Raw genomic sequence first — 10,267 nt, 5'->3', positions numbered from 1 at the left:
CCCCCAAACTTATTTTCAAAGACCATTCTGAATAGTATTGACTCTAGTGTTTGGGACAATTTAAAGATAATTAAGAGAAAATTGATGGCTAAATATTGTAAGGGTTCAAATAAAATTAGGCCATATAGTCTCAAAGTTGGGTTTCAAAGGATAAAAATTCATCAAGGTTGGCTTAAAAGGCTAAAACAGTCCAAAAAAAAGTTGTCTAAATCATTTTCAACATTCCATGCTTCCTAGGATTTTGCCTCAAGAAACTACTAAGTCAATTCTAAAGACTTAAACTTTCATGCATGCCTAACTTTCCTAAGGAACTAAAAATTTTATGGTATGATTTGCATGTTTTATTAAAAATACATTTATGTCATAATTCAGCTAACATAACAATTATTGAAATAATCAAACTTTATTTATACTGAAGTTTAGCATACTTAACAAAATTGAAGATCTGGGTGAGGTGATTGAGTCCTGAACATTGAAGTTACAACGTCAGGTTCGGTTACTGGTTCCATTGGTTCTGCCTTATCAGGGATTTCAGCTGATTGCATGGGTTCGATCTCTGTGGGATCATTTCTTCTTCTTCTTCGGGATCCCCACTTTCTTCAACTCATTGTTGTAGAATAGAGTCTACGGCTATTCGGTAGAGGTCCCAATCTATGATTGTGTCCTGGCTATAACCTGTCTTCTTTATGTTTGCAAGAATTTTAGCTTTAAAGCACAAAATTGTTATCGTAAAGGGAAAGTAAGCTAGGCCAGAACGTCTAGCGGCATAATTCCACATTGCTCTCCAGATGATTTTTCCCACATCAATGGTCTTTCTAGTTAAAATCGAGTATAATAAGACCATTCACTCTAATGAAATTGTAGTCCCATGTGAAATAGGCATAAGGCTGAATTGAATGAAATAGAACCATACCTGATTCTTGAAAATGCTTTCGTATCTCACTTTGGCTTCTTCGCAGTGGAATTTGTTTTATGATTCGTCAATTTGGATAGAGGCATAAGTTCTCTTGCGAACATGATTAACCTGAACATAAGATGGAAACAAATATTTTCTCAAAAATTTTAATTAGTATAAAATATTAATAATTAAATAAATTGAAAAGCTAAATAATTAAATAAAATTGAAATTGAGGAGAAAAAATTGTCTTACCACCTTTATATAATAATTAAGAACTCAAAGAAAATAAGTATAAAACAAAAGAGGTCGGTTTAGGGATGGTTGTAGGGTGTTTTGATGGTGTGGTGCAATTGGCAAGGGTGTTGGTGTGAGTAGCAAGGCAGCAGCAGCACGCACGGGATTAGCGGTGCACTAGGTGTAGCTTGGCATGATGGAGGCAGCAGCAATGTGCAGATCATTGGGTGAGAAGCAGGGCATGCGTGTGCCACGCGGATGCAGGAGAGTGGGCAGCAGGTAGGTGCATCGAGCGGGCCTGGTGAGCTGCTAGGCATCCGAGCTTGTGCGGTGGCTACTAGAGCTAGACATGGGGGCAGGTGTAGCGACAAGGACCAAGCTGCTGGGCTATTGGCGCGCATGGGCTGGAGCTGGAGGCAACAACTGGTGTGCGTTGGGGCTGCTAGGCGGTGCTATTGCTAGTGGTTTTTGGATACTAGGATTGATGGTGTAATGGGTGAATGAATGTGGGTTTGATGAGTGATTAATGATGGAGAAGGTTGGTGGAATTTATAGGGAAAAGGTAAGAGTTTAATTAGAATTCTTAGAACAATTTAATAATTAAAATATTTTAAGTTCTAATTCTACATAGGGTTAACAATAGTTAATAATTAATATAATGCATATTAAATTATTATTTGCTATTAATTTATTGAAAAACTATAAAATATGATCAAATTTAGACTAATCCTAATTCTATGCAAAGTTGATAATAATTAATATATATTATAATAAATATAATTATACACGAGTTACTATCATTTTATTTATTAAATTAAATTAAGAACATTTGTTCTAAATGCCTTTGAAAATGTTTACAAAAGAGACATCTAATTTTTAATATTTACAAAAGAGCAACTAAAATTTGAAAATAGTTCAATTAAGTACCTAGACTTAAAAAAATTGAAATTGAGTTGCAATTAAAACTTGGATCAAAATTGACCCTTTTATTTGAAAAACTAAAATCTATTTTGCCATTTAGGGAATAATTTCTTGAAAGATTATGTTAAAATAAATTCCCAAAAAAGATAGGAGGGGTCATAAGTGGTCCCACTTAAGTTCCAATCTCCTAGACATAATTTATTTAAACATACTAATCCCGAAAATATACCCTAAATCATTTATTTAAACCGAAAAACAAGAAAAATTAATTATCTGATAAAATGAACGAGATTTGATCCCATTCAATTTTATCCCCTAGTAATGTTATAAGCGCTGAGCATTGACTCAAAAATTACCTCCTTTACTTTGAAGTTCGACAAATCCATATGGATAAACTTGGTGAATCGTATATGGGCCGAACCAACGTGGTTTTAACTTACCTGGAAAGAACCTTAATCTGGAATTGAATAATAAGACTTGCTGACCTGCTTCAAATTCTCGAACCCGAATGTGATTGTCATGCCATCTCTTAAGTCTTTCCTTGAGTAATTTGGCATTCTCGTATGAGAACACTCGAAACTCTTCTAACTCATTGAGTTGGAGCATCTGTTTCTCTTTAGTAAGCTTACGATCCAAGTTAAGTTGTTGGAGAGCCCAGTAAGCTTTGTGTTCTAACTCCAATGGTAGATGATAGGTTTTCCTAAAGACCAAACTATAGGGTGACATCCCTAAAGGTGTTTTTTATGTTGTCCTGTAGGCTTATAAAGCATCATCCAGTCTTTCGAACCAATCTCATCGGTTCAGGGAAACTACCTTCTCGAGTATGCCTTTGATCTCTTTGTTTGCCAATTCAGCTTGCCCATTTGTCTGCGGATGGTAAGCTATGTCAACCTTGTTTTTAACTCAATATTTTTTGAGTAACCATTTCAACCATTTGTTCACAAAATGGGACCCTTCATCACTGATGATAATTCTTGGGGTTCCAAACCTTGTGAACACATGCTTTTGCAAAAATTTCATCACAAATTAGCATCGTTCATTGGATATGCCATGGCCTTAACCCACTTAGACACGTAGTCTACTGCTACCAATATGTACTTGTGACCAAAAGATGGAGGGAAAAGACTGAGAAAGTCAATACCCCAAACATCAAATAACTCTACCTCAATAATGTTTGTCCGGGGCATCTCATTTTTGTTGGTGACATTTCCACCCCTTTGACATCGATCACAGCTCTTTACGTAAGCATATGCGTCTTTGAATAGTGTTGGCCAAAATAATCTAGCTTGGAATACCTTAGCCACAATACGTGTACCTCCGAAGTGTCCCCCACTCGGAGCTGAGTGGCAATGATATAGAATTTTATGTACTTCATTTTTTGAAACGCATCTCCTGATCATTTAATTTGCACACTTTTTAAACAAGTATGGTTCTTCCCAAAAATAGTACTTCACATCGTGAAGAAACTTTTTCTTTTGATGATACATCTTATCAATCGACATCAAACCACAAGCTAAATAGCTAGCAATATCAGCAAACTAAGGGGTATTATGGACATGATTTACCTTCAATATGTGTTTATCTAGAAATGTCACCTGAATGGGTATAAGTGGAGAATTCCCTTCTTGCGACTCCAATCTGGACAAGTGGTCTACTACTTTGTTTTCTAGTCCTTTTCGATCTTGAATTTCTAGATCGAACTCTTGAAGTAGAAGTACCCATCGGATCAGTCTGGACTTAGTGTCTTTCTTGGTAAGTAAATACTTAATTGCCGAATGGTCTATATAGACAGTCACTTTGGTACCTATAAGATAAGATCGAAACTTGTCAAAAGAAAACACAATAGCAAGTAACTCTTTCTTTGTTATCGTATATTTTAGTTGAGCTCCTGTAAGAGTCTGACTTGCGTAGTAGATGGGATGAAAAACTTTGTTCCTTTGCTGGCCCATGACTGTTCCTATTGCGAAGTCACTTGCGTCACACATCAATTCAAATGGCAAATCCTAGTATAGTGTGACAATTATGAGTGCCGAAACTAACCAAGTCTTCAAATCTTTGAAAGCTCTTAAGCACTCCTCCTCAAATTAGAACGTCGTGTCCTTCTCCAATAATTTGCATAAGGGTTTAGCAATTTTGGATAAGTCCTTGATAAATCTTCGATGGAAACCGGCGTGGCTCAAAAAGCTCCTAACAATCTTTAAAGATGTTAGAGGTGGGAGTTTCTCAATAACGTCTACCTTTTCTTTATCTACCTCGATTCTATGTCTCGTTATCTGATGCCCTAGAACAATACCTTCTCGTACCATGAAATGACACTTTTCCCAATTGAGTACGAGGTTTGTTTCTTTGTATCGCCTTAGTACCTTAGCTATATTGGCTAGGTAATCATCATAAGTATCTCTAAGTACTAAAAGATCAACCATAAAGACTTCCAAGTATTTCTCAACCAGGTCAGTAAAAATAGATATCATACATCTTTGAAATGTAGCAAGTGCATTACATAAACCATATGGCATGTGTTTAAATGCAAATGTACCATACGGGCAGGTGAATGTCATCTTTCCATCAAAAAAATAGTCTAAGCCTGAGTATCTAATTATACCCTGAGTATCTATCAAGAAAATAGTAATAGTGTAAGCCCCGTGAGTCTATCCAACATCTGGTCCAAAAACGGTAAAGGAAAGTGATGTTTCCTAGCCGTCTTGTTTAGCTTCTAGTAATCGATGCAAATTCTCCATCCCATAACCGTTCTAGCCGGTATCAACTCATTATTTTCATTTTCTAAGACCATAATACCTCCTTTCTTTGGCAAGCACTGGACTAGACTTACCCACGAACTGTCTGAGATGGGGTAAATTATAACCGCATCTAACCACTTGATAATTTTTTTACCACGTCCTTCATGATGAGCTTCAGTCTTCATTGTCCATCAATCGTCCCTTTCTCATCATCTTCTAAGATAATCTTGTGCATGCATACAGACAGACTAATGTCGCGAATATCAGCTATGGTCTATCTGACAGCCTTCCGTTGAACCAATCACAGGAAAAATAGAAGTGTTACCTAAATAAACATATTTTAAATACGAGGGAAGTACCTTCAGTTCTAATTTAGGTGGCTCCTCGATTAACGCTTTTGGTTGGGCATAATCCCTATTCTCTAACTCTAAAAATTCAAAGCGAGATTGTGGATTAAATCCCCTTTGATTAGCTTCTAGCAAAGCTAAGTATTCATCCTCTTCTTCACCACTTGGAAGGTTTGATGTCAAAATTTGTTCCAATGGGTCCTTAACATAGTTGAGTTCCTTTTCCGTGATTAATTTCTTTAAGTCGGACACTGAAGGACAACAATCAATTGTGTCAGGAAATTGCATTGACTTAAAAAAATTAAATGTTACCTAATCGTCCTGAACACGATAGTAAGCTCGCCCTTCTGCACATCAATAAGGGTCCTTCCAGTTGCTAGGAAAGGTATTCCTACTTTTTTGTCTGCTTCAAAGTCTAGAATAATAGAGTCAGTTGGAAATATAAATTTGTCTACATGTACCAATACGTCCTCAATTTTTCCTTCTAGATGTGCTAAGGATCGATCCGCTAACTGAAGTGTAACCGTAGTAGGTCTAACTTCACCTATCCCCAACTTCGTAAATATTGACATGGGCATCAAGTTGATACTCGCACTCAAATCACATAGTGTCTTACCACAATATTTTGCTCCAATGTTTCAATGTATGGTAAATACATCCAGGACCCTTCAAATTTAGGGCTAGTTTGTCTTGAAAATATGCACTGCATTCCTTTATCAAGGCTACCGTCTCAAATTCTCCAAGTCTTCATTTTTTTAACAAGATATCCTTCATGAATTTGACGTAGTTCAGCATTTGTTCAAGTACTTCAACCAATGAAATGTTGATATGAAGTTGCTTGAGTATGTCTAGGAACTTATTGAATTGAACTTCTTGCTTCTGTTTCTATAGTCTTTGGGGGTAGGGTACTTCAACTAGAACTAGTTGATTCATCTTCTGTGGCAATTCTGCATCTAACGAAGTTGTTAGTTTATCAAAATTAGTTGGTTCAGAAGTTACCTCATCGGATTTTACAGATTCAGGTTCTGGTGAAACTGAAATTTCAACACTTGGTTGAACTTCCTCTAAGTCTTGAGCATATATTGGCTTCTCTTCAACTTCGATAGTGTTGGGCTCTAATGTGTTTCTACTCCTTAATGTCAAAACTTTACAATACTTGTGGTCAATTTACAAAACTCTTCAAGATTCCTCAGATTCTTTGTATCACTAGGTAAAACACCTTATGGTCAATTTCTGAGTTTAGTAGCAAGCTAGCCTATTTGGTTTTCCAAATTTTTTAATGTAGTTGCTTGGCTTTGGATTAAGGCGTTATTCTTGGCTATGTATGCCTTCAACAAGTTTTCTAAGCCATTGGATGGTTCAACTTGAGGTTGTTTCTGAACTTGTTGGGTAAAAATAGGTGGCTAGGTCGATCTAGGTTGGGTGCATGTGTTTCTGGGTCTAGCCCATTGGATACTCCAAGAAAAATTAGGATGGTTTCACCACGATGGGTTATAGGAATTGAATTGTAGTCTTTGCCTTCCTCGGTTTTGGTTCTAGTTACCCATGTAGTACACGGATTTTGGGTTTGTTGGATATTCTTCAAATAGATGTCCTTCCCCATAATAGACACATGCTACATTTTCAAATTGATTCAGTGGCTGTGCTACAAAACTGTTAAACCAATTAGTGGTAAAATTTTCAAGTATTGAGGAAATCAATGATACTTGAGATGCGAGTGAAGTGAGAGCGTCTACTTTATGTATTTCAACGACTCGTCTTCCCGACGTTGCTCGATTGGTTGGCCATTGATAATTGTTGCTGGCAATCCTCTTGATGATTTCATAAGCCTTATTATAAGACTTAGAAAGGAGAGCACTGTTAGCAAAAGCGTCCACTACCATCCTCATGTGAGCATTGAGACCATTATAAAACATCTGAAGTTGGATGCAATGTGGGATTTCGTGATGAGGGTGCTTCCGTAATAATTCTTTGTACTTTTCTCATTCCTCATACAAGGACTCATCATCCATTTGTTGGAAAGCAGGGATCTCGTTCCTCAACTTAGCATTCTTGCTAGGCAGGAAATACTTCATGAGGAATCTTTCTGTTAACTCTTGCCATGTGGAAATTGAATTTGGTGCCAATGAGTTCAACCAGGCTCGAGCTCTGTCCCCTAGCAAATATGGGAACAGCTCCAATTGTAGTGCATCTTCGGGTACTCCAGCTAACTTGAAAAAATCGCTTACCTCCATAAACAGTCTTAAGTAGAGTTGAGGATATTTGGTAGGCATTCCAATGAATTGGCCCACTATCTGAAGCTTCTGGAACATGACTGGCTTCAGCTTGAACTATTGTACCTCGATTTCGGGTCTTCTAATATCCAGATTAAGATCATGAAATACTGGCATGACATACTGTCTTAAAGCTCTATCCCTATTATCAGCAATAAGGATAGGATTTTGAGTAGGGTTTGCTCTGTTTCCTTTATTCAGATTTTCGAAGTTCATCTCTTCGGTCCATCTTTAACTTGCTTGTCTTCTCTGCTGTCGAAAAGTTTTTTAAATCTCATGGTCTACGAGGAGTAAATTGATGATTCGATCAATACTCATAAACACCTGAAACAAACACAGAAAAATTAATTAAGTTAAAATTGAACAGAAAAATACACCAAAATAAAAATTCACAAATTCACAAATAATGACTTTTTAAAACAGTCCCTGGCAACGATGCAAAAAGCTTGGAATGACGGAAATGTGCAAGTGTATACAATCGCAACAAGTAATAAAGTGACAAGTAAATGTCGAGTTATCGTGCAATTTATGAATACAATTTAAAACACTTTGGTGAAGAAAATTATTTTGATTTGAGGAGGAGATTAAAAACTAGGATTTTAACTAAGTAAAATAAATAAAAATAAAATAAAAGTTCCAATGCATGATTTTAAAAGATGATTTTAATCAATATGATGAATAAATTCACAAAGAACTCTGTAATTTTCTAACTTATGAACATACTTACCTAAGAAAATCCAATAATCTCTTGACTATATATCTATGTCAATTCAACCAATTAAACAAATTTTAATAAGCAAATGTGTTAATGCACATACATACTTATGAAATTAAAATAATCTCTTATACATATCTCTAAAAGATTACGTGAGGTAACAATGGATTTCTACCTTGAAAGCGTTTAATCGCAATAATCTTGCAAGTTATGCAAGGCTAATGTATCGCTAGATACCATTGCTAATTTAACCCTCGGCTACCTTAGATGATTAAACATGCATTGATTAATAATCTTGTCAATTAATTACAATTTCAATCTGTTTAAATAATTAGTTTATTAGTTACCTGACAATTGTAATGCAAGAATAACTTATTCATGGTTTTACTTAATCAAACATCTTACTGAGGCCTATAACAACACGAACACAATTTTAATAACTCAAGTAGAGGAAATGTAATCAACCTAACAAGAATTCAATTTAATCCATATTAATTAAATTAAACATATTAACATCACAAATTGTAACACCCCATACTCGGCTAGGAGTTATGGCTAAATCTGGCGTGTCACATTGAAGTGTCTTTCGAAAACTAAACTTGTTGGTAAAATTTGTTTCCAAATTTAAAAACCTCATTGTAAGTGTTTAACAAACATCTAGTCAAAACGTGTGCCTTGTTGTCAGCTATTGTTACAAAAGGTTGGTATTAAATCGCAGAAGCTTTTGAAAACTCTAATGTTTAAGTTTCATGGCTTTGCAAACAATTATTATTTTTAAAATTCGTCTTCTACTAAACTAGTAGTTTAAAATAAGTGAGCAAAAGACCAATTAAAAATTTTAAACAAACATAAAAGGCCTTATTACAAAAACAAAACCAAACATAAACATTATATTTAAATGGAAACAAATGTAGAACTGCTGTAGTTGTGTGGCAACCTCCGAGTCCCTCGCAGCACCAAATCGCCTAAGATTAAGGATTACCTGCACGGTTAAAAGGAAAGAGTGAGTTTATGAAACTCAGTGTGTAATCCCCTACCAAATAGTCAGCATACAACATGCAGTAATAGTCTGGGGCTAAGTCCTTTTCAAAAACAGTAAAGTGTGGGCCTTAGCCCTTTTCAGAAACAGTAAAGTGTGGGCCTTAGCCCTTTTCAGAAATAGTACAGTGTGGGCCTTAGCCCAATACAATAACAATGTGGGCCTTAGCCCAATACAGTAACAATGTGGGCCTTAGCCCAATATAGTAACAATGTGGGCCTTAGCCCAATGCAATATTGGTACAGTGCAATAATGCAACCCATACCACTCCAGCGAACACACCACTCCATACTACCAACACACCATATGGGGATAAAATTGACCCACCCAACACACCAATATCGCAGCAAAGCTGCCAGTACTAGTATCGCAACGAGGCTGCCAGTAACTGTATCGCAGCAAAGCTGCCACTAAAAGTATAATTCCTTCATAACAGTAGCCCAACCCCATGCAGTGTGTCATGTCATAAACCATACGTGTATACAGAATGTCATACTTATTCATAGTCATACATATCATAGAGCAAATCAATTATATATAACATAAGGCCATATCAGTCATTACATCTCCTAGGGTTATAACAGTTATTTTACCCTATGGGGGTATTTCAATCATTTTACCCTATAGGGGTATTTCTGTCATTTTACCTTATGGGGGTAATTCAGTCATTTTACCCAATGGGGGTATTTCAGTCATTTTACCCTATGGGGGTATTTCTGTTATTTTACCTTATGGGGGTAATTCAATCATTTTACCCAACAGGGGTATTTCAGTCATTTTACCCTGTGGGGGTAATTCGGTCATTTTACCTTATGGGGGTAATTCGGTCATTTTACCATATGGGGGTATTTCTGTTATTTTACCCTATGGGGGTATTTTGGTCATTTTACCCTATGGGGGTATTTCGATCATTTTATCCTATGGGGGTATTTCGATCATTTTACCCTATGGGTGTATTTCAGTCATAACAGTGTAAACGGCCCCAAGGCCCAATACTCGGCCCAAGTGGGCTACACGCTACGAGATCCACGTAGCCACGGCTATGGGATCCACGTAGCCCACCGAGCCCACACGACCCATTTTAGCCCAACGTGGCCTATTA

The 10,267-nt window shown here is 36.5% G+C and overlaps 1 non-coding gene across 1 annotated transcript; it reads left to right on the top strand.

The window, feature by feature from the left end:
* The first annotated feature begins 7,076 nt into the window (after nt 1–7,076).
* On the top strand, nt 7,077–7,183 carry LOC128035737 (small nucleolar RNA R71). Its single transcript, XR_008192287.1, has one exon. It is a non-coding gene; the product is annotated as a small nucleolar RNA R71 (small nucleolar RNA).
* The last annotated feature ends 3,084 nt before the right edge of the window (nt 7,184–10,267 follow it).

This window comes from Gossypium raimondii, chromosome 12 (genome assembly GCF_025698545.1).
Source record: "Gossypium raimondii isolate GPD5lz chromosome 12, ASM2569854v1, whole genome shotgun sequence".
NCBI classification, from domain to species: domain Eukaryota; kingdom Viridiplantae; phylum Streptophyta; class Magnoliopsida; order Malvales; family Malvaceae; genus Gossypium; species Gossypium raimondii.
This window is presented reverse-complemented; position numbering and strand designations above follow the sequence as displayed.